Below are 25,842 nucleotides of genomic sequence, written 5' to 3'. Positions count from 1 at the left end.
TAAGCAATTTCTAATTATTTTTAAACTTTGCTTATAAATAAAATGAATAAACACCATGTGTTAACAGTCTGCTACAACATATTTTTATTTAAGGCTAAATTTATGAAAAGCGTTAACATGAGGTAATCTAATTATGGTGGTAGGCTAATATATGGTGGGGGAACACTGATAAGGTGAGAGAAATTATATATATAATAGTAGGTCAAATCAGGCCTAACTCAGAAAATTGAAGACACTTCCTACACACTCCAACAATTTGCTCTTCAGTTAATTCATTATTGTTGGCGTCAGTTGACTTCATTCACATGAGACAGAACATGAAAATGAGATAGGCAGTGAAGTTCCTTAGTAGGGAGAACTGGGTAAAATAGCAGTGAGTCAGTAGGCAAAAAGTGATCAGGTTTACTTGGGAGTCGTGCTTCAACGAGAATTTATTCCGTTTATATATATATATATATATATATATATATATATATATATATATATATATATATATATATATATATATGTACTTACTATTACATACAAATTGAATGTACTTACTATTAACGAAAAGTGTAGATTGGCTAATGTAGACAGAAATTACTTTCTTATATATATTATATACTGTTGAAATTAATATTATTTTTAGAACAAAATTAATATCAATTTAGTATCGTTTTAAAATGACATGGATAACCTTGAAGCATTTTCGGTAAATTATTTTAATCGTCTTCACTAAACACATCTTAAAGTGGTATCCGGTTCAACGCGTCCATATCTTTCGGTTTCAAGACATTTATAACATTTTACTTTACGGTTTAATAAGTTATTCATTAACGGCGAACAGACCCGTCAGCGTCAGCAATTATTAGTAATTAAGTCTGAACAAACGTATAAAATTTATTTGATTTATGTTGATTTATACCGGTACTTTGTTTGCCCGTGCGCCAGAGACGCAGTTAAAATTGCAGAACAATGTCTATTCATTCCGCGAATATTTTCAAGGTCTACAATGGAGATATCGCCTCAATTATATATAATAACATAAATAAACAAGATGTTTTACATGGTAATTTATTTTGTTTCGAAAAAATAACACCTATTATGTTTGTAAAAAACATTGTTTAAAAAACAACAATTATGTTTTCCGACATAAATTGAAATGGAAAATGTATTTGTGTTGCAACTGAATAATGTGTAATTAAAAGACGTTTTAAATTAATTGGTACTTTTTATATGTAGACCAGTTTACATACGGTACCGGTACATAAAGAATCTTAATTAAATATAAAATTGTATTACAATAGTTTTTTCTAGAATTTAATGTTTGTTAGGTCCAGAAACTATTACCATTTTTTTATATTTAGTTGGGAAAACTTTATTCCTACTCTCTTGGAAGTAGTGTAAATAGTAGTTAGTAATGCATCATGGATATTTGTGACGTCGAAATATTGCAATGTTTCCGCATTAACTATGAGTTTTAGTTCAGTTTGGCTTTGACATACAACAAAATTCTAATCTAAATCAAATAAATAAACAAAAATGTTATCAAATATAATTGATTTTAACATTATAGTAATAATCTAAATCTAATATATATATTATCGAAGGACTTAAAACTACAATTAAGATGCAGCTATAATAGTTTGTCGGTTAGATTTGTGTTGTTTACATTTAACTCTTTTTCACACCATCCATGAGGTAGATTTTCTAGGCGCGTTTTTTTATGTAGTGGTATCCCCCTGGAGGCCTAATCCACCTAATTACAAATTGTATATCTGAGAAACGTATTTTACTTTCATTCGAGAGCATATTTACTTTTTTCGTTTAGTTCTTGTTTCCTTCAGTGGTGTGTTTACTTGTCAAGTCAAATTGGTATCATTGTATATTTTAGTTCTTCTGCTTCTATCTGTGTACACCACTCTTCATAAAATTAATCACTGAATTATGTCTAATGCATTTACCATATCTACAAAACCGTTAGTATTCATTATTAGTCACTTTCACTTTCCCACTCATTGTCCAATTCAATCATTAAACTGTTAATTTCTGATCTGTCTAAAACATGTTCACAATTTCACCATTTATCAATTGCCTAAATTAAATTACCTACATTTATCTAAATCCAAGGTGTTACGGTTGACAATGCTTCCTTCCATATATCCAAACAGTTTAGAACTCTCCGAGGGTTATCTTTACACCATGTATACCCTTGGTCTTATTTTATGCCTTTAAAAATTTAATTATTTTTTAAGTAACGTCTGAAAGTTCTATTAAACCTCTCCGAGGGTTATCTTTACACCATGTATACCCTATGCCCTGTAAGAGTGTATAAAAAGATATCTTACATCCCTCAAAAAGCTGCATGTCTAATTCATTTATGTATACTTTTCAGACAGACAATTTTCTCTAAAATAATTTTATTAAATTATGTTTATATCGATAAAATAGTTTGTGTACTTATTGTTCTTATACATTTCATATATTTGGTCTTGAATGGAGCCAATATAAAGATGGTCAAGATTCGTCACCCACTTTATATGTAGACGGATTTTCTTGGGTAAATCTAACGTATTATTGTTCATTTTGTAAGTTTGTTATTCACAGTACTCACAATAATATTTAGCTCGGCAGCAACCCGCTTTTTCAATAAAATTGTATGGACTTATATTATTTAATATCATCAATAATTACCTCTCTAACGGAATTTACCAGCAAAAGGGGGCCTTCATTATGTCGTTCCTTTTCGAACTAACCTAATTAAAGCCGCAATCAATTTGTGACCCTGAATATCTATGGTTTTCGGCATTTTCAAATAAAGTAATATGATATATTACGCAGCCACTGAAATTATCAAAATAATCAAAGGGCTAAAATAATGTTTGTCGGTTTATAACCTGTAGTAATTATAACTAATATTTTGAATAATTTAGCGTACATCTAACAACCAGACGGCGACCGGCTGTCAAATGTATGAAAAATTCTTGAAAGCAATAGTGATAAGAGATTGTAATTCTTACCTATAAGTTATTGTGGCTGTATAATTAACTGTAGTTTTCAGATTTACTATAATGTTAAAATAAGTTATATTTGATAACATTTTTGTTCAATAATTTTATTTAAATTAAAATTTTTTTGTATGTCAAAGCAGAACTGAACTAAAACTCAGAGTTAATGCGGCAACATTGCAATATTTCGACGTCACAATTATCCATGATGCGTTACTAAAAAAACTTTGAATCTCCGTCCTTCTTATGACACAGTTGGAAAAACAAATAATATTCGTAAGGACACATTCGAATGAAATATAAACATTCAGTTATATTTATTATATTATGTCATTGTTACTTTCTAAATGTTATAAAAATGCGATAAAAATATTTGGGCCATTATTTTTTTTGTCATTTTTACCAAAAATTACTGTTTGCAACCCATTGAAACCTAGCAATTATCTATTTCCTTTTCTCTCTCAAAATATGCGAATGAATTTGTACATCTTTGTGTTATTTATAATAACACAATTCAAATAAAAAATAACATTCGATATATTAATAACCAATTAAATTTAGTATATTATGTCATTATCACTTTCTAAATATTATGAAAATACCATAAAACCTATTTAGAACTATTATTCCATTCTGTTCACAATTTGCCACTTTAAAATTATATAAAATGAATAGATCTCTACTAAACAGAAATCCTAGCAATTATATATGTCCTTTTCTCACTCAAAATTTAGTATAAGAAGGAATTCGTACATTTCAGTCTTATGTTACAATTAAAAAAAAAGATTAAAACTAAACAGTATTTATATTTGACTAATTTATTGACTTTTTTCAAAGTCTATCACACATTTAAATTGCTGTCATAAGTATAGTAAAAGTAAAATAAATATATTATTAATCTGAAATTATCGATATTAATCTGAAAAACTATTTAAAAAAAACGACTTTTAAAGTGGTTTGTTTGAATAGGAATAAAAAACCCACTGGAATAGAAAATTGCTTGTTTAACTAAATGACGAGAGCGCTTTTGTCTTTAATTAGATCGCAGTCGGGAATGTTTGTTGAATTATCTGCGGTTTGAGAGAGATTAACTTCGATTACGCTGATAATTATAATGCGTTTAGCATTATACACTTGACGGAGTAATATGATTAATAGATTGTTATTCACTCGATAACTGATATTAATAACGTATAAACGATGAACTAGTTTTTAATTTTATTTTGCAGTCTATAGGTGACACTTAATAAGCAATAATTAAAAAAGTCTTAAGGATATGTTGGAAATATTTTATTTTGAATCATTCGAATTTATGTTCCATTCAGCTTTTTAGATTTTGATCAGGTGGATGTTTCCTGATGTGTGGATCAGTGGAAGTCGAGATTTATTGCTTTGATGTCAGTATTTCAGTTGCATCATCATTATAATTTATTCGTATACATTGTAGGTTAATAACAATCACTATATATTTCAAAGTTATTTCTATTTTATTATTTTGGGGTATTTGATATGGCTCGGTAAATGGAAAACGGATGGCAGCGGTGTTACCTGGAGACGAGGCTTAGTCAGTCGATGGTGGCACGTCTAAACCAAACGATGGTCGGTTACTGTACGGTAAATCTGTACATGTATAGTTCACCTATAAACAAACCGTACAAGCACCAATAACATTAAATAATACTATCATTCCATACAGCAACAACGCTAAATATCTCGGAATGAATCTTGATGCAAAACTTCGCTGGAAGGAATATTTAAAGAAGAAAAGAAAAGAACTGGAATTTAAATATAGGAAAATGTACTTGCTAATTGGAAGAAAATCACAATTATCAGTATATAATAAATTGATATTATATAAGCAAATACTGAAACCTATATGGACATAAAGTAACATATTGTAACATAAATAAAATACAAATTTTTCAGAACAAAGTCCTGAGAGGTATTGTGGGTGCACCCTATTACTATAGGACTGATTACCCACATCGAGACATTCAGATACCCACAGTTAGTCAGGAAATCAAGATAATTGCAAAGGGGCACCAGGAAAGTCTCCATAGTCATGAGAATATTGAAGTATTGCAGCTTTTGGATACCACCAGAACAGGATGCAGACTCAAAAGAATCAAACCATCTGATCTTGTGTAGTGTTGTATTAAAAAATTCAGCAGTGACATGTATAAACATTATTTCACCAGAGACTGAGTTAGGGCCGATGAGTCCTCCTAGTTATATACCTAGATTTAAGTTATCATAAAGACAAATTGTAGATTAGACGGAAACGACTAGTAACAAAATAATAATTAAATAATTTTAAAAAATGTTTTTATTCAATAAGAATTGTAATGCTATCAGTAGTCAATATATATTAATTAGCTAAATATTGACGATAATATATATTTGGCTGACATCAACAGATAAAATGTGCCAATCAATTAAATGAAAAAATATATATAGATATTTTCGATACTTTTGAATCAAAAATATCGACTGATGTTTTTGTTTTTATGTTTTTATTCAATGAGTATTGTAATGTTATATCGATAGTCAGTATAACAATAGTTGTATTAATTAGCTAGAGATTGACGTTGATATATATTTGGCTGACATTAATAGATAAAGTGTACCAATCAATTAAATAAAAAAATCTATGTAGATATTGCGATTTTATAATCCGTTGATTTTCGACGAATAAATTACACGTCCATAAGTCTACTAAATTACTTTAAGTGCCGTCTAACATCTGTTTGGCAGGATTACCTCTACCTCTATCTAATCTATTATAAAATTTGTAATATAAACCTGAACTTGTACGAGATTAAACTTCTCGCTTTACCCTTATTTTCTAAGGGCGCTCCAGCGGGGGGTCGTAATTAATTCTCGACCTAAAGACCGTAACCGTGACGCAAACGCCATACACTATATATATCTCTCTCTCCTTCACACATATACATGCACACACACACACACCTGGAACGTGAAACGTACGAGCAACGTTCGAATTAGAGTGTCTAATATCCGGAGTTGTGGAAAATTAGTTCTAGAACAGCGAAATGATTAGGCGGTGGGAGAGAGGAGCTACGGTTAATAGTAACAAAACATGGACTCGGACTACGGTCGGCTAGATGGTAATTTGCCAGGTTGTTGTTGCGGTCGTTCGGCGGCGTGGGGGAGGGATAGTTTAATTTTCGTTTGGGGCTTTGGGAAAAACTGGAAGGGGATTTGCTGAGAATTAGACCAAGTGTTCGTACGACCGCGGATATTCCGAGAATTTGATGTATTTCGACACTGAATGAAATAATGTGTAATTCTAACTATCTATTTGGTGTCTTTCTTCATGATATGTTAATATGGAATTTAACTGATGTTAATTTTTTCATTTATAATACCTTAATTAACTGCTTTACTTACTAATAGCTTGGTCTAAATAGCTTCAGTCTCGCTTAGTTACCACATTAAATATGGTTGTATATTTAAGAATGGTGAATAAATCCTAATATAGCGTGTAGACCTCATATCATATGGACCAGTTTATTTATATGGTTATGTTGCTCAAATGTTAGTTTTATTTGATACTTAATCCAGCAATTGTAGTATTAATTACTTAATGCGCTACATTTTTTTGTTATCCACAGTGGTTCAGCAATCTGTCTAATATGCAACAAATATTTGTTTGGTGTTGAACCCAGTACACTGGCTTATGAAACTACTGAATATGTTGGATATAGTTCTATATTACTATCATCTTGTTTTATAGCAAAGTGTCTATCTAAAAGAGAAAATATCAGTATGTAAAAGTGTGGACGAGGGACAATCCTTTTTAGTTTAATCTGTAGGTCATTCTTCATCAAAAGCCTGATTAATACCTTCTAGCATCTAAGTCTATATAACTGATATTAATAACGTATAAACGATGAACTAGTTTTTAATTTTATTTTAGTAATATTACTTTATTAGACATAAAGTAACATATAGTAACAGTATTAATCCAGTAATTGTAGTATTAATTACTTAATGCGCTACATTTTTTTATTATCCACAGTGGTTCATCAATCTGTCTAATGTGCAACAAATATTTGTTTGGTGTTGAACCTAGTACACTGGCTTATGAAACTACTGAATATGCTGGATATAGTTCTATATTACTATCATCTTGTTTTATAGCAAAGTGTCTATCTAAAAGAGAAGATATCAGTATGTGAAAGTGTGGACGAGGGAGAATCTTTTCTAGTTTAACCTGTAGGTTTAACCTGTAACCCATACTCCATCAAAAGCCTTATTAATACCTTTTATCATTTAAGTCTGTATATATTTGTTCTATAGTTGCCTGTTTATTACGATGTTCCAGAATAATATTTTTATTTTCAATTACTTATAGATCGGTCAGAGATGACCTATTCCTCACTTTCTATGCTATGAGGGTAATTCATTATAATAACATTCATAAGTAATTATATATTATTAATTTTACACCTTTTTCTGATAGCTTTTGTAGAATTTTTCCAGGAAAATCATATCCGTTTTTTACCATTAATTTGAAACATTGAAAATAAGATTTGAAACAGGAAACGCAGGACCTTATTTGGTTCATCTGTGGATAACCTAAATGAGAAGAGTTAAAATAAGTACTCTTAAGTTGAAGTGAGTTATTCTGGGTCATAATTTTTGAAGACTAGTTACTGGTATTACTGATTATCAGAGAATAAATGAAAGGATAATTCTATCCGCTACAGGTGCTTTTTACACATTTTGACATGATTTAAGACATAAGATCCCTTATTTAGATTATTTAGAATTAATGATTAGACAGGTTATGATTCATGTCGGTTAAGCAGTAATCAGAACGAGAGAGAAGATCTAGAGAATACGGCGGATGAAAATGGTGGAGGATTATGTTTCCATTTTAATATTTCCAAGCATGTTTTCACTGGTTTTGCAACATGTGGTCGAGCGTTGTAATGCTGAAGAATAACATTGCTGTGCCTTTGCTCGTATTCGGGCCGGTTTTCGCAGTGCTCGATTCAAGCGCATCAGCTGTATTCGATAACAATCCCCATTGATGATTTCATCGAGTAATGCCTTCAAATCTTCGTCTTCAATTTTGACTGTCCAGTACGTTCTTTGCCTTCGAAATGTCGAAATCAGTATTCACGTGTTGAAATCCATGGAGCATGATTGTCATTAACTTCCGACAGCATTCGATGACTTTCATTCGCCTTTTTCCTTTGAACTGAAGTAAAGAAAGTAAAACTTCCCGCAAATACGATTTACTCGGTACAAATTCAGACATTTTATTTCACTTCGACGAAATGACACATATTGAAAAGTGAAGCTTCAACATGAAGTTGGTTACAAATGTATTTAATACCATTTAATATACAATCATAAACGTGAGTAATTAAGGTGCCTACTTTGTTACATTTCTGATTGAAATTAGAGGTTGTTTTTTTATAAAGAAAGAAGAATTATTAAAATTCCTAGTAGTACAAAATATGTAATATCGACTTCCGACTTATTAATGTTATTTTCCAAAAACATTCCGGGAACGTTTGGAGACATAATTAATTTTCAAACGAATTCGAATACGATGAACTGAAAGAAAAACAGAGATCCGAAAGCGAAACAACAAACCAAGGAAAAAATACCAATCAACGAAAACATCAAATATTTGTTTTTCTCTTTACCGGGACAAAGTCCCGACAGAGAGCGAGAATCAAGCAAAAAAAAAACGACAACCAGCAAAATTCCGACGAAAATATTTTCCTCTATATTTTTTTCCGTCCTATTTTGACCACAATATCGTGAACGCAAACGGATTCCCATAGCGGAAGGAGTTCGTGGGGGTCGGGAGGGGAAGCTAGTGGTGGTGGAGTGCCACCAGAGCAACAAACGCACGAACAGAAAAAGCTATCGTATGGGCGCGAAAAAAACCGACACCGAGAAAAAAGCCGAAAGAGGAAATGTCGAACATGGCGCGAAGGTTCGCCGTCGAATCGATAAAAACGGTCTCGAACACGCTTCCGTTTCCTCCGGTCCGGAGGAGGATTTCCACTCGATTGTCGTTTTTCGAGAATGGGTTTTTTTCCTGCGCCCTATATAAATATACCGAAGGAGGTTTATTAAAGCGTCGCGTGGTGGTTAAGGGGGACGGGGGGACAGTAACAGCGACAACCCGGCTCGTTTATGTTATGATACGTTTTATTAACGTTACATTATTAGATTTTACGACGTAATCGATTCATTCGCACGTAATGGGCTCTAATGTTTCACCGATACTAATTGAGGGGGAAAATCGACGTGTAATAAAAGCTTTTTTATTCGAACGACTGTTTTATTATGGGAATAAATAGAAAGATGAATTAATGAGGGGAATATTAGATCATTTCGTATAAATTTTATAGCGTTCCTTAACTAGTCGGGACAAATTATTATCGGGCCATAAACTGGAAGGACTTCTTGTCAATGTACAATTCACCGCGACGGAAACTTGTAAATTAAATCGGGGACTGGGAATTTCAAAGCATTTTAAAATATAACTTCATTAACCAACGCGAAAACAAGGTTCTAAATATTTATCTACATTTGGTTGTCTAATTAATTCTCAGTCGTTTTTAACACCCAGTTGCCATCATTTTATCTATGCAGTTTTAATGGAAATTGTTGGCATTGGAATCAGAAGATGTTGATGAACTAGTTTTTTGTGATTTCTTACTTTCATTTCAATGTTATCGTGTCTTGATATCGTGTCGCTTTCAAACTGCCTTGGTATCGCATCGAAACTAGGAAACATCCATCAAAACCACCGACCTTAAAATTATTCATATTTGCGTATTTTCATATAAGTATTGTCATTTTTAAAATACAAAATTAATATTGAATTTTACTTAACAGTAAAAGTATGGTTGTAACTTTGAAGAATAGCTTTCAGTATTCATTTAACAAATTTAGACAGAGCAGAAAAAAACAGTATTCTGTAACCAAATGTTTAATTTGAATTTAAAAATGCTTTATATTCTCGCCACAAATTCTCTTCTATTGATCTCTCCAATTAAAATAAGAAATTAACGTTTAGAAGCTATATAATTAATATGACTTGTTAGGTAAATACAATGGATGTTCGAAGATATATATTGAGTGTTCATCAGAAAATCTTTCATAATAATAGCATTGTTACAGGTTGGCGTGAACCAAAACCCAATTCTTCTTTCGCCAAGACGCCGTTCTGAAGCTTTTGACTGATTAATTATCATCAATTGGATAGATAAATGTCTCTAATTTATGCATTATTAATTTTTTTACATATACTGCGTCCTTCATCTTGCTGAAACAACGGGTCTTTAAGATATAAGCTATATAATTAATATGACTTATTAGGTAAATATAATGGATGTTCGAAGATATATATTGAGTGTTCATCAGAAAATCTTTCATATTAATAGCATTGTTACAGGTTGGCGTGAACCAAAACCCAATTCTTCTTTCGCCAAGACGCCGTTCTGAAGCTTTTGACTGATTAATTATCATCAATTGGATAGATAAATGTCTCTAATTTATGCATTATTAATTTTTTTACATATACTGAGTTCTTCATCTTGCTGAAACAACGTGTCTTTAAGATTCCTATCTTCTAGTTTAGATTAGAGAAATTCGACTAGCTTCAAGCGGCGGCGCGTGGTTCAATGCTTTGGTGGTGCAGAACGTTAGGTAAAAAAAATTAGCCGTCGTTTATCAAAATTCTCGTTTCGACACAGATTATTACATCCTCGAGTTACCAGTGCACTAATTGTCATGTGCACACGGGCCAACATAAACTTTTGATTGTCGTTGGGAGCACGGGGTGCGGGCGGCGGAAGATTAACCAATCAGATCTAATATTCCGATGCGTAGCGAACGATGATTCCCGCGACGAGCGCAGAACAATGCAAATGGCTGGATTTCTCACGTTACTCATAATCAGCGTCTTGCTATTTGGGTATATGGAGTTTTGTTAAATAATTGATAGGTTTAAGCTTTCCGTTTGCCATCAGAGAAGAAATTCTTTGTATATTAATTTCAAGTTTATGATGAATCGTTTTTTTTTTATAAAAAGAATTATTAAAATAATGACAGGAATTTAATTAGATTGATTTTCAAGAGAAAGTATTATACTTGGGAGTGCACGTGCACATGTGCATTTATTGAGGAACCGCCGCTGTTAGTTTTCCATATCATTTACCTCATCTAGGACCTTTAGGTAAAAGTATGAGGTATAGCAACCTATAAGCCAAACAGTGACTTTCAGAGTGGTTTCATATCCTTTGGGTATAGTTTTTGGTATATTTTGTTTACTATATGCAATGTCTTCTGTAAATTTGAGGTTTGATATTTACTGAATTGAAATATGTATAGGGAAACCTCACTCCAAATTTCACTCACTGGGTTTAATAGGTCTTGAAATATCATGTGAACCGTGTCAAAAGTTTTAAAATTTCGTTTTTATATGTTGCGTTATTAAAACAGTAATATGTTCTAAAATAATTTAAATTTGAAAAATCCTCTTGAGGACATATTCTTAAAGGGTTAAACTTTGAAAGTATGAAAAATCGATTTTTTTTCTAATTTATAAATACCTTCTTATCAAGATAAGTTGAGGCCCCGTAAATACAACTGGTTTCAACAGTATAGTGATTTGTATACTTGCCTCAACCTTGGTATGATGATATGTCAACTAATAATCATTATAACCTTATTTAACAGTTAAACATCGTACTGTACTTTTTTTAAACTAGATGAATTTGTTCCCATCCCCTTCTAGATTAGTCATTTTTATTCTTTTTCATTTTAATTATCTATATACGTTTAATGATGGATGGGTAATGTTATAGCAGATGTTTTGTAAAATTTTCTGAAATAGCTTTTTTCATTATTCATTTCATAGCATATTTGTTATGAGCATCATACTAATATTTGTCTTTTTGTTTTAGGTGAGTTGTTCTAAGATCCCCGATGCATTTATTGCGGACGTAAGTAATTTCTATATTAATTATATCGCATCAGTGTCATTCTAATTGAGAATCTAATTAAATATTTACATCAATAACTGAAACTATTAATATTTACCCTACAAGCTTCTGTTGATGTAATCATTTTAATACAGTCAAAAATATACCGATGCCAGCTGTTACAAAGGAGCAAGTCGTGACTTTTACGACACACCAATAAAATCACTTCAGAATCAATAGTCAGGCGAATCTAAATAAATCTGAGAACCCCGGCAAGGGAGAATGGTGAGGGGAAAAAAGAAAAATAAGGAGATTTACAGCACACGTTTGGAATAAGCAAACATCGAGAGAAACCTCCGAAGAGACCATCGAACAAATCGCCACCATTACTTCGAGTAAAAAGAAAAGCGGAGAGAATGACGCAAAACGGGAAAGAGTAGTTTTTCGTCGGTTGAACGGATAGAGAGCGGAAAGGAAGACGCGACGGGTCGGGGGAGGGGTGGTGAGACGGGAAACGGGCCCTTTGTCCTTTGAAAAATAACATTTCCTTAGTTAATTCAGCAGTTGTGTCGGAGGAGTTATAGTTTCCGATCAGTATAGCAAAGTAGTTTGGCAAAGAGAATGGAAAAGGTCTGGAATAAATTTTATCCGGCTCGGAACAAACAGTCCTTAATAAAGTACGAAATACTGTCGATATACTGGTTTCGTAACAAAAAGTTTCGGTCTTTAATGGGATATATGGTGATGTAGACTTGAAAATACCTTTTTTTTCTTTTGATTAGATTGTCTGCTAGGTTCGAGAAAAAGTCGACGTTATTTTTACTGTTTCGTATGCGGATAATCACATTTGAAAAACACAAAGGGATGTTAGAGAAGAGTTAAACGAATATTTAGTTGCTGATATATACTTATAAAGATCAATTCTTTGTTTTTGGTCTCGTTTAGTTAGTTTATTTTTCAAACATTTCGTTAGATCTACATCACCATCTTTGCGCTTAATGTGTCTATTGTTCAATGTAAGAACTCATATTTTATCTATGAAGCCACTGTACACATGTGAATCTTTGCTTTTTTCAATTGTTTAATATTGTTAAACAGTATCTCAGTGATTTTACTGACAATGAGAAATACATTTTCAATGAGTAATATTATACAAAACCTAAGATTTTCGCATTCTTATGTTTCTTTCACAAACTCTCCTAGCTTTCATGAACTTATTTGCACTAATGTTAATATGTATACTAACACTACGCTCTGCTTTTACACTAACATGACACTGTTACAGTGGTTCAAAAGCTTAGTCCTTTTAAGACGTTTTGTCTGTTCATCATTAACATAGTGAAAAAGTATTTATTGACATGTGATGAGTCTGTTCAAGTTTTTCAATGCCCAGGTTCATGGGTTCCTTAGTAGTCAGTACAGAAATGACTAAATTATATTGCACTAGTTGGCACCTGGTACCTGGATGTACCATGTACCTGGATGCAATATGCCCATAAGCTTAACGACAGAATTTCTTCCAAATTATTCATAATTAATCAATTGAATATCCATTTTTCTTTACATCAGCTAAAAAACTAGTCGAATGAAAATTATAATTATTTCTCGTGCTAAGATTGAGAGAGAAAAGGATAGAGATAATTGTTTGTATTTTTTTGTTTTAGAAATCAGTTCATTTTAAGTTGGCAAGTGACATTAATTTTATTATTTTAGTGTTACTTTCAATTTATAAAAAAGGCATTGGATAATAACCTCAAATATGTTTCATCGTATTTTAATATTTGGACAGTAACAATGACATATAATAAATGTAATTAGTTATTACTATTTCATTCGAATGTGTAATTAAGAATTTTTTTTGTTTTTTCGAAGGCGTATTCCTACTCGTACTAATTTTGGGAAAGAAAAGGAAAGAGATAATTGTTGGATTTTATTATATTCTAAGGAATAGTTTCATTTCAAATGATGTAGAATTATTTTTATATTTTAGTGTTCTGTTGATTTATAAAGATGAAAAGAATAATGACACAATAGCTGCCAAAGTTCAAAAGTATAAGCCCATTATATTAAAAGGTGATATTGAAAAAGGATTCCTAAATGTTTTTGTATTAATGTACATTGTTATTTTTAATATTTTCCAAATAAAACATACATCAATATATTAACTATATTGGGATTGATTTTATTCGAGTTTTTTTTTCTTTTTAACGTGCTCCTTCCTAAGAAATTTTACCTGAAGATTCATTGTTACTGTATGGGATAATAACACTTTTTGTACTTATTGACATATGAAGAGTTTTATTAGTAGGTGAATATAAATAAGTCTATATGAGCATAAAATCAACACAGTACTCTCAGGGTCACGGCTCAAACTGCGAAGCCAGAACTTTAAAAACTAATCAGATTAAAATAGTAAGGAATGTTTCACCCGCGACTGAGTATAGTAATTAATACAACATTCGAATGAAATAGTTACGTCTGAAACTAACCAAATGTAACAGTGGATAGCAAATATTAGTCAGTTACTAAACAATCGATAGTCGTTTTCATTTGATAATTTCCAACACTATTTTAAGCCTTGCCCGAATGTTGTTTCCAGCGAAGTAATGCATTTATAAGGCTAAAGGTCTGTTTTAAAATAAAGTAGAGCAACAGTGCTTTTTGTCACAGAATTCGACCTATTTAACAATATTGAAAACATTACTTAGACAGTGAAATGATTATATATCAGGTAGAAATAATTCTTGTAACGACCTTGAGGCATGTGGAATTTTACATCGTGGAGAATAAACGTCTACAAAATACCCAGAAATATAATCCCAGATGCTGAACACGGGCGGGGTGCTAGCAGCACCAACTATGAAATGATAACGATTATCTGGCAACCCCGAGACTTTTATCAGCGATGTTATTGAAGGGTACTTTCAATCATTCAGTAACCGACCATCCTTTGGTTTAGACGTGCCACCATCGACTGCCCAAGCCTCGTCAACAGGTAAACGCAGCGCCGATACCTTTCATTTATTTGTATTTCGTTAATATTTTATATCGTCAATAAATAACGGTCACATAATGTAAACATCACTGTTTCATTTCGTTCCTGTCTCCATTCACCAAGTCAAATAACATACCCTAAACTCTCATCATATAATATTCAGAATATTAAGCTTTGCAGTAATCTCTGTCACTTATTTAAACAGACGCACCTGATCCGGTAGACTGAATTAAGTTCGCTTAATTCTTTTTCCACTAAGGAGATTTTATCTAGTAGCTGCAGCGGCAGCAGCGAGGGACCTCCCCCCGCCGTCGGCATTAAGTGCATCCCGCGAAAGTGCCGCAAGGTGGCGCAGCCGGTGCGATAATCTAGTTTCGGAGTCCTGGCTCCAGACGCTAATTAATCCAGAACGTTTCTGGCACGAAAATTGAGTCGGATAAGGTGTGATTAGCGGCGATGGCGGAGAGAGTCGACGGCGTTAATGACACGCCCTCCTCTTGTGTCGAATCCACTTAGTAAAATGTAAATTTACGCGACAAAATTAACCGAATAGAATTAGGTGTCGGTTATTGAGTCGTTTATTGGGAAAGCGGGAATTGTTTTGTTCAGTAAATCTTCGGTTTATGTAAGAAAGTACATTTTTTTATGTTCGCATGATTCTGTGACTTTTTTCTTTGATTTTCGCCAGCTGTTATTCGCTCAGTTGAAGATCTTTTTGCTTCAGGTGTGTACTAGATGATTATTATCCTTTCGATTTCGCTTAAACAACTTCCAACAATGCTTTGAATTGTCGTCGATTTGGTATATTCAATTCTGAACTAATATTGTAAAAATTATATTTTGTGAACTTTTTATATTGTTCGAGCTACTGCTGATTTTGGGCGACCACTTGAGGTCTGTCAATACTGGTACCGATACTGGCCAATACAACGACCTATTGACTATATACGTGCTATCAAAAGTATCGATATTTTTTTATTTAAAAATCTCTCTCTTATTCATCTGTTTCTTTATAATATCTTCATTGTTTTATTATCATAAAATAAAATTTATAATTGGTGGCAAAAAAGTATACGTCACTACATAATCAAACAACTGCTTCTATAAGGTTTGAATTCAAATATGTTGAATCATTATTAAGTTTGATTACATTACATTTGTTCATATTAATAAAGAGCAATATTGAATCAAGTTATTCACAGCAAATAAACGTAATAATACTGTATCTTTTTTAGTTTTGCCTAACAAAAATGAAATATAGTTTTATGGGACTCTCTAGCAAGACAAATAAAGAAAACAACCGTTAAATGAAAATAAGAATTACTTCACCAATAGGCGTATAGTTAAGTCGAATGAAAAGATAACTATAATGCACGTACTAGTATTTCCAAAAACAAAAATGTTAAGAAATTATGGGAACCATGTGAACCTAGTAATAATTAAACTAGAAATAACTAGATAACTAGAAATGAATTTTATATTTTCAAAACACTATTGTATTGGTTGAGACTCAAGATTTTGTTCAAGATTCAGTTCAGATTTCAAGATAAAATAACAAGTTTCTTAAATTAAATAAAAATAAAATGTTGTACCTAATTGTTTTAAGTGTGACTAACTATATAGATCAATAATTGCCCTAAAAAAGAATGTACTAATATTCCTTTATATTTTTATTATATCTGATTAATAATTTAACAAAATAAAGAACATATATTTTTGTATACAACCTATGCCACTGCACTTCATGAGGTGATGTATCTGCAACTAATATGATAAGAATCATTATCGTATAAGAAAACAAAGGATGATATTTAAAAAATGCTCTTTATCAGCCATAAGATATTAGTAAATTGGGTTCAGACATTATTGTCCATTTTTTTACCCTTTTATTTTTTCATTCTATTTCATTTTTTATTAATACAATTACAATTTCACAGTTGGACATATTTATGATATCGTGGTTATCGATTACATTCTACTTTCTGATGAAAAAATTGGAGGAAATGTAGAGTACAAGTTTTGCAAATCAATGTCTTCGAACTTTTTTAGTCCTCCAGGCCATTTGTTTTAACATCAAAGTTACCATTTTTAAATCGCTTAAACAATATGTTTCTATATATGCATAATGGGCTTCAGCAACAGATTTATTCATGCCAAACAACTGAAATAATGTCATACATATGAATGTAGTCCATGTAAAATTACAATTTTGCATATTTTCACCAATGGATATCACTGATCAAAATACATGGTACAAGTACGTTTCAATTTTCAGTCTACCCTTGTGTATTATGGCAACGGTTCTATATTTATAATTTGCTAAAAATCCATTAGTTTTCATTCACTGCGTGAGAGGAATTTTCATTTAATGTTATATTTGTCTGACAAAGCATCTTTTCCGTCAATATGATGGATGTTTACTGGCTGATACCAGCTGATAAAGATAAAGAACTCGCGCGAAACAACACTCCAAAACTTATTTGTATACCTAACAAGATATAACCCCAGACATCCCCAATTTCGACGGGCGTCTCCAAGGCAAAATGTTCTCATTTCCTATTAATAATTTCCCCAGACTTCCTACCCTACGCTGCTACGGCTGCCGCCGCCACCGCCAGCCCTCTCTCCCCAGGGGAAGTAAATTTAATGGAATTACACCGTCTGCAGAGAGAGAGACCGAAACTAATTAATATGCGGCAACCATTTGATCGAGAAATTCCGGCATGTCCGGGACGTTGGCAATGGGGGTTGGGGGCCGTTTGGATGGAGCGATGCCAGACGGACAGGGCGGTTATTAATTTTAATTATTATTTAAGTTGAATGTTGCTGTGAATTCTTTATGGGCTCCGAATTCGAATTAATCGAATTAACGCCGAGTAATTGGTCGTTTTGATTTCGTTACAATTGACGTTTACAAGAAATATGATTTATTAACGCAAATATTGCTCTGTACTGTCTTTAAATATTGTTTGAAGTCGTAGGAAAATTAGAAGGAACGCTATGTATAATGTAATTTCTTAATCGAAATTACTTTTGGGGCTTTTAAGATGTGACCTTAATCCACGTAACAGGTCAATTGAAAAGTCCCCAGCATGACATATAGATGGCGCTACCAGAATTAAATTCCTATCTTTTTAGTTAACCCTAACCCTCAAAAAATGCGTGTATAAATTTGACAGCTGTCGGATCATTACTTTGTAAATTATATCATTTTGAGTGAAGCAACTTTTGTTATTGCGAAAAAAATGGATCAAGCGTAGTAAATCCGAGTTTTTGCGTCGATATGTGATAATCTATGAAACATGGCTCGATCATTTCACTCCGAAGTCCAATCGACAATCATCCGAGTGGACTGCACACGATGAACCCGCTCCAAAGCGTGGGAAAACGTAACGGTGGCTGGCAAGGTTATGGCGTCTGTATTTTGAGATGCGCATGGAATAATTTTCATTGACTACTTTGAAAAAGGAAGGACCATCAACAGAGACTATTACATAACGTTATTGGACCGTTTGAAGGACGAAATCGCCGAAAACGGTCGCATTTGAAGAAAAAGAAAGCTGTTTCACCAAGACAATGCACCGTGTCACAAGTCAGTGAAAATGATAGCAAAAATCATTGAATTGGGCTTCGAATTGCTTCCTCATCCACCGTATTCTCCAGATCTGGCACCCAGGGACTATTTCCTGTTCTCAGATCTCAAAAGAATGCTCGCTAAGAAGAAATGTTCGTCGAATGAAGAGGTAATCGCCAAAACTGAGGCCTATTTTGAAGCAAAAGACAAATCGTACTACAAAAATAGTATCGAAAAATTGGAGGGTCGCTATAATCAGTATATCTCCCTTGAAGGGAATTATGTTGAATAAAAAAACTAATTTTGCCAAAAAATGTATTTTACCTGTGGTAGGTCGGGGATTTTTCAATTGATCTTCTATCTGAGGTGGCCACTGGCCAATCGGTATTTTATCGATTATTAAAGAAAAGGCATTTCTAAAATATTCTAAGAACCTGTTAATTATTTCTAATAAATCTTTTAATTGGTATATAATTTTAAATGTTTAATGCATTTTAATACTTAATTTTAAAGGTTTATTAAAAATATCCCTATTTTTATATTTTCTCAGCGGCCGCCAGACCTATTTCGATTCCACGTTAAACAGTAGGTCCAGGCCAGATAAACATTACTTATTAAAATAGAAACTCTAAAATATCAGGAAAAATGTTTTTGACTGATATTTTATTCATTCAACAGTGTATTTATTTATAGCTGTTCCCCCTCATATATCAAACCCTAGAGATTAGGTCACGTATGTTTATATATCTCTCGTTTTGATTTCCTCAATATATAAATTAGTAAATGTTGTCATCCAGAAGGAAAACTTTGCCATTTTCCCGAGATATTTCGGTCAATAAATTGATTATTGTTCGAGGTTCAATTAAATTTACGACCGGGAGGGCTCGAGACCGGTGACTCGGCAGGATGAAAGTAGAAAAAAAACGTATAAAACGACCCGATACGGCAAAGTTGACACAGGGGAAAAAAGGGGAGCGAGAGAAAGAGAAAAAGTCCGGGAGAAGTTCGGCTACGGGCTACGGCGGCAGAATTGATGATTCCTGGTTAAATATGACTTATCATACGATGAGGGAGAAAATGGGAACGATGAAGAATATAAATAACTTCCTCAGGAAGAAATGGGAACGCGCCTTTGAATCAGATCGGATATATTTTTTTGTTGTTTTTTTTCTCTTTCTTTTCTTTCGTATTGGCTACCACTGACGGTTCTTTGTTGTAATATATTTTTAGAAATTGTTGATAAAGAAATAATATTACATAACAAATATCAATATATAGATCATAGAGTTAAGTTCTAGTTATATATTTATGTTGTATATGTGATAGACTTCTAATATCTGACTACTGTAACATTTTATAATCATATATAATAAACTCTCATTGTCTATGTAAAATTCAATTTAAGTCTTATGGTTCGTGAATCATCAATTTTTAACTTTAGTCAAACCTATTTCACTGAAGGATTCTTTTAACCTTCGCTATTGGCAAGGAATTTCTTGTCCTTTGAAGGTTAGGGCTACTTTTGTAAAGGGGTGTTGGAAAGGTTAAATGGTGGTGTCAAGTTAGGAACTACATGCCAAGTTAGGAACTCATTTAGTGTTGTGTTTATGTACCTTGAATAATGCAAGGATAAACTGTACACTGCATTTTTTAAGGATTACTGAAGGCCATTGCTCTTCAATGAAGGAACTATGGAAGTATGAGAAGCCAATATGTCACTAACTTTAGAATAATTAAATGCAGGACAGAGTCAGGCCAATTATTGCCAGCCAAATTATTTTGTAAATTTGAAAATTATTATGACAGCGTCTATTCCATAGAATTGAAACTATGATTGTGCCAAGAAATTGGAATTATCGGATATGTCAATCATTTTGAAGGTTCCCTGGAGATGTCAAGATTTGTTCAAGCTTGCTTGTCATTTGTCATTTATAGGGCTTTATCCATATTTTTTTCTCTACCGTATGCGTTTGAATTACTGATTATTATGTTATCATATTTTTAATCTATTATATTCATCATTAGATATATTATTTTAAACTCTATATTACTGTTTTTGACCCCATTAAAATTTTGTCCAAACTGGTAAGATAATTTTAATTTTAAATTAAACTCTGAATTGAGTGATGCTTAGTATTTGATAATGTTTTGAATAAATACATTTATATTAGAATGAATTTTTTACTAGTTTTCTTGTGCGTAAAATGGGTAATAGGTGACCTAGTCTTTTTATTATGTTACAATAGATATGCTTAGTAATATCTAAATTTACGAATTAATTTATTGCTATTGAATTGTTGTACTAGTAACAATACACAAGAAAGACGAGTGTGGGATAAATACATCACTATATATTTCCCAATTTAAAATTAGAATACTTATGGGAAAATTACAAGTTTGTGTGGTTTGGTTGTCATTTCGCTTTATTGATTCCACTTTGCTGTGATTTAATTATTTATCGTGCATCACTTCTTTGGTTACGTAGCGATAAACATTGGTAATTAATCTAGAAATTTTTGTTTTTGATACGTACGTTGATTACTAGTTTGTTTGATATTTTAGTAAAATAGTCAACTTCATGTCTTCCCTATACATACAACCCCATCCAACCTCCTAGTCCAAATAAGCATTATAACTGATTGATTGTCTTTAATCTTAGGCTAAATTAGAAGTGTCTTCCGAGAAACCAAAACAGTTCTTTAATTTAGTGATGTTAACATCTTTTTTTATATATTTAAGATTTTTATGTCACTATTAATAATGATATAACATCACCAAACTCATATATTTTGCACTGTTAGAAGCACACTTTTATAATCTCTAATATAACTTTTAGACGTTCACCTGCATTATACTTCCTGGCATCATCTAAAAAAAATACGATATCAGCTTTTTTAAATTTCGAACCAGCTATTGACGAAATTTAAAACATAAAATAAGCAGAGAAAAACTAGTATTATGAATAATGTCATATATTAGAAGACCCTTATAATTCAGTATCACATCTAATTATTTCAAAATTGATTCCTAACCTTATTGAAAAACATCACCATAACTCTCCTAAAGAGTGAATCCAATTTTGGTACATCGTCCATTTAATAATGAAATGAGTTCATACGTTGACTTGGTTCATACCTAATCGCCAACAGTCATCAATAAACAATTATACCTACACAACGGCCCTGCGAGTGAGAATAAGGTGCATGAAAAACCACAAAAATACAGTTTCACACCTACTAATTTCAACGAGTTAGCTACTAATCTCAACCATAAACGCCATCATCGCCATAACTCACCTGAAAAGCGAATCCAATTTGCTTCAAGCTCACGGCTTTATCGCGCATTCCTCACCTCACTAATATTAAATCGCAGTCGTCCTCGGGCGCATTCCGACATCTTACCCACGTCGTCTATCCTCTCCTCTTCACCTCGGACGAATAACGTAAACATTCCGAATGCGCGCGACGAGGGTCTCTCGCTCCCCGTAATCGTAACTCGATTAAAAAGGGCCCGTTCTACTTCATGCCGTGTCAACTTCATTGTTTAATACAGTTTAATGAACCGAATTAGCGCAACTGTCGCCGGCTAATTAATTAGTGGAAATGCTGCAGGAAAGAACGATTTTTCTTCGTTAAATGTCGTAACAAAGACACTTTTCGGCCTTTATATTTTTAATAGTGTTTGTATTTTCGGGTAACCTTCCATGAACATTGAATCATCAGCGTTATTGATTGTATCATAAATTAAATGTTCGTCAGTTATGGGAATTTTTTCATTATCAATTTATTGTATATAATTTATGATATTTAGTTGGAAATAGTAAAACATTTTTTTTACTCTTTGTGATTCCACAATCTGTAGGCAGTAAATATTTCTTATGTCTATGTTATATATACATGGCGTTAGAAAATCACTTCATTAGGCGATCTCCTGTTATTCTAAAGTCTTTATACGTCCAGTAATCAGATCAGGTGGCATTAAACGTTTTAGTCTACGCACTTCACTATCACGTCGCATATTTAGCTCGTTAGCGAGTATGTTGGGATGCACTGACACTCTTTCGAAGTAATTCACACAATTGTATCACTTTATTTGAACTATTTCACCACAGACTGAGTTAGGGCCGATGGGTCCTCCTAGTTATATACCTAGATTTAAGTTAGCAAAAAGACAAATTGTAGGTTAGACGGAAACGACTAGCTACAATATATTAATTAAATAATAAAACATACTTTATTTGAAATATAGTACGGAGCATCAACAATGGCACGCAACACTTTATTTTGGAACCGTTGAATGATGGATATATTAGATTTGCTAGCGGTACCCCAGAGTTGGATTCTATATGACCAAATATGCTTGAGTATAGACTCATACAGCAATACCTTGTTATCTATTGATAACTTGGATTTGCGCCCGATGAGCCAATACATTTGATATAATTTAAGTCCAAGTTGTTTTCGTTTAAAGAGTATGTGCTTCTTCCAGGTTAGGCGTTGATCTAAGTGCATACCAAGATATTTAACATGCTCTGCTTGGGGGAGTTGACGATGATTGATATTCACTGGTGGGCATGTTCTTCTACGCAGAGTAAACGTTACATGGGTGGATTTTGTTTGATTGCCTTAATGCGCCATGTCTTCAACCATAAAATTGTATTTGCTTCAAGTGGGTTTGTAGGTTTATTGATGCTGTGACTGGCTCTTTATGGGATGCTAAGATTGCTGTGTCGCCTGCGTATGTTGCCACAGTAGTTATTTTTGTGGCGGGTAAATCGGCCTTATACAGAAGGTACAGTACTGGACCCAGTACACTACCTTGCTGAACTCCTGAATAGATGGGATTTAATTCGGTATGTTCGTCGCCTTAATTTACAATAAAATCTCTATCAGTGAGATACGATTTTTGTAACTGATAGTCCCGATGAAGGAGAAGTTCCTTTAGTTTAACCTGCAAGCCCGTATGCCATACTTTGTCAAAAGCCTGAGATACATCTAGAGAAGCAGCCGAACAATATATTTTGTCATTTAGGTCAGTGTTTATTTTGTTTATAAATCTATGCACTTGTTCAATAGTCCCATGCTTATTGCGAAAGCCAAACTGATGTTCGAATAATTTTTCTTTTTTCTGTTATATAGTTTAGCTTCTTTATGTATAGTTTTTCGAAAACTTTCAAGATTATCGGTAATAGACTTTCCACAACGAATAGTCTGTAGCCTCAGTTGGTGTCAAATTCTCTAGGTATTCTTGAATGCCTTGGTTTTGTTCAATTTGTATTAGTTCTTTCAGCTCTTTTATTGCCCTATTAAATTTTATATTATTCTCTTCAGACCTTTGCTGTTGCCAGTTCCATCGTAACTTTCTTTTTTCTGCTATCTTGTTCTATATTGTACATGATGTATGTACATGATATATGTGTATTTTTTCTTGGAAATGTTTCACTCTTAGGAGTCGCGGAATATGCTGCCTCCTGTGTATTTTTTATAATGTTTATTGCTGCTATTTCTATATGAATTTCAGTTTGCAACGGTAAATTTAGAGAGAGAAGTTTTTTCTAAATAAAGACCAGTTAGTTCTATTATTGCACAGAGAAGGGGGTTTATCTTTAATGGTAATTTTTGAAGAAAGTGTTACTATTATTGGTGAATGATCAGAAGATAGGTCGAAACATGATTCTGCCTGACACTTTTTTGGATCGATATTTTTTGTAATACAGAAATCTATTGTATCTGGTTTTTTATTTCTGTCTGAAGGCCGAAAACAAAAAACAAAAAAATATTCCTAAAACTTTTATTGGATCAAATTTTAAGGTGGAAACATTTTTGTTACTAGAGAGAGAAGTGTTTAGGTCAAGCATGTTATAAACTATATATATATATATATATATATATATATATATATATATATATATATATATATATATATATATATATATATATATATATATTAATATATGTATTTAAATTGTCAATTTGAATCAATTCACTTAATTCAGTTATATTACGGAGGGGGAATCAAACATAAGCGGTAATTTTACTGAAATCGTTGACAAAAGTAGGCGAGCACGGAGGTGACTACATTGAAAAATGTTAATTGTTCAGCTTGTTTATGCCATTGATCAATAAATCTGTTTTACATAATTACCGTTTATATTTGATTCCTCCTCGTAAATCATAATCCACTAACCAAAAAGAACAAAAATTATTAAATATATTAAACTTATTATTTATATATACTATATATAAATAATAATTTAATAATTAAAATATAATTATAATATTTATGATTTAAAATACTATAATCCATGTAAGTACTTGATCGTGAAAGAAAGATCAAAGTTTAAATTAATTCGTCAATTAATTTATCTTCATCTTCTAAATAATAGCAATGTAAACAAGGAAAAGACATATATTAAGTAAAACAATGAATAATATAATAAGCACGTAAATCTTAAGAGAACTATTATTACTATAAGAAAGACGTGAACTATACGAGGTGGTACCGGTGAATGTGTCCTCGACTTTCCCCAAGCGTCCTTTTTTAATCATGTCAACGGAGGAAGGGGTAGGTAGTTCAGCGAAATCGATAACCTAAAAATAACAAATGTTGCATAAAAGACGTTATATTCATTGCTTCAAAAGTGGTATGATTTTGTATGATTAGGTAGCACCATCTCAAACCATTACTTACACAAACTTATGCAACAAGTATTGCGAAGAATCTTTAATAGATTCAAAGAACGCCGAAGGTTTGATGAATGAGTTCGATTTGAAATAAATATGAATCTGATCTTAAAGCATTAAAAACTATTAGAAAACAAAATAGATTTGGATCATGTTACAGTTATCTTAAACACAATTCTTTTCTATGCTATGGTAATAATAGTATTGCTGCATTTAATGGTATAAAGATTAAAAAGTTTGTCGATAGATAGTAAAGAACCAAATTCACAATAAGTCTGTATATAATTTGTTGATGATTTTGTTCATTCCTTTTTGTTAACGTAGGATTTGGCATCTTCATTCTCTATTTTTTTTAAATTGATAATTATGACCATCTTATAATAACAGTTGTTGAAGTGTATGACAGTTACAGACATTGAATTAAAATTTTATTGATTTTCTGTTATTTTCTCTGTTCCTTGTGCTATTTACTGTTACTATTTACTAACTATTCTATCCTAAACATAACAAATGTTGCAAAAGAGTTGAAGAAGTATATCAGAAAAAAAACGTGATATGCTTCAATAATGGTTTAATTTTCTATGATTAGATTAGGTAACACCACTTGACACTATTACTA

General features: G+C 32.3%; 1 protein-coding gene and 1 long non-coding RNA gene across 29 annotated transcripts in view; both read left to right on the top strand.

The window, feature by feature from the left end:
* Positions 1–25,842, top strand: part of tay (tay bridge kinase) — a 366,957-nt gene that overhangs the window by 276,505 nt on the left and 64,610 nt on the right. The window lies entirely within an intron of this gene.
* Positions 11,954–16,366, top strand: LOC143205168 (uncharacterized). The gene is made up of 2 exons (XR_013007774.1): positions 11,954–13,076; positions 13,115–16,366. It is a non-coding gene; the product is annotated as an uncharacterized LOC143205168 (long non-coding RNA).

Source organism: Rhynchophorus ferrugineus, unplaced genomic scaffold (genome assembly GCF_030347505.1).
Source record: "Rhynchophorus ferrugineus isolate W39M unplaced genomic scaffold, kcgeb_rfMv2 rfM1, whole genome shotgun sequence".
Lineage (NCBI taxonomy): Eukaryota > Metazoa > Arthropoda > Insecta > Coleoptera > Curculionidae > Rhynchophorus > Rhynchophorus ferrugineus.
Note: the sequence above shows the minus strand (reverse complement) of the source record. Positions and strands in the feature narration are given on the sequence as shown.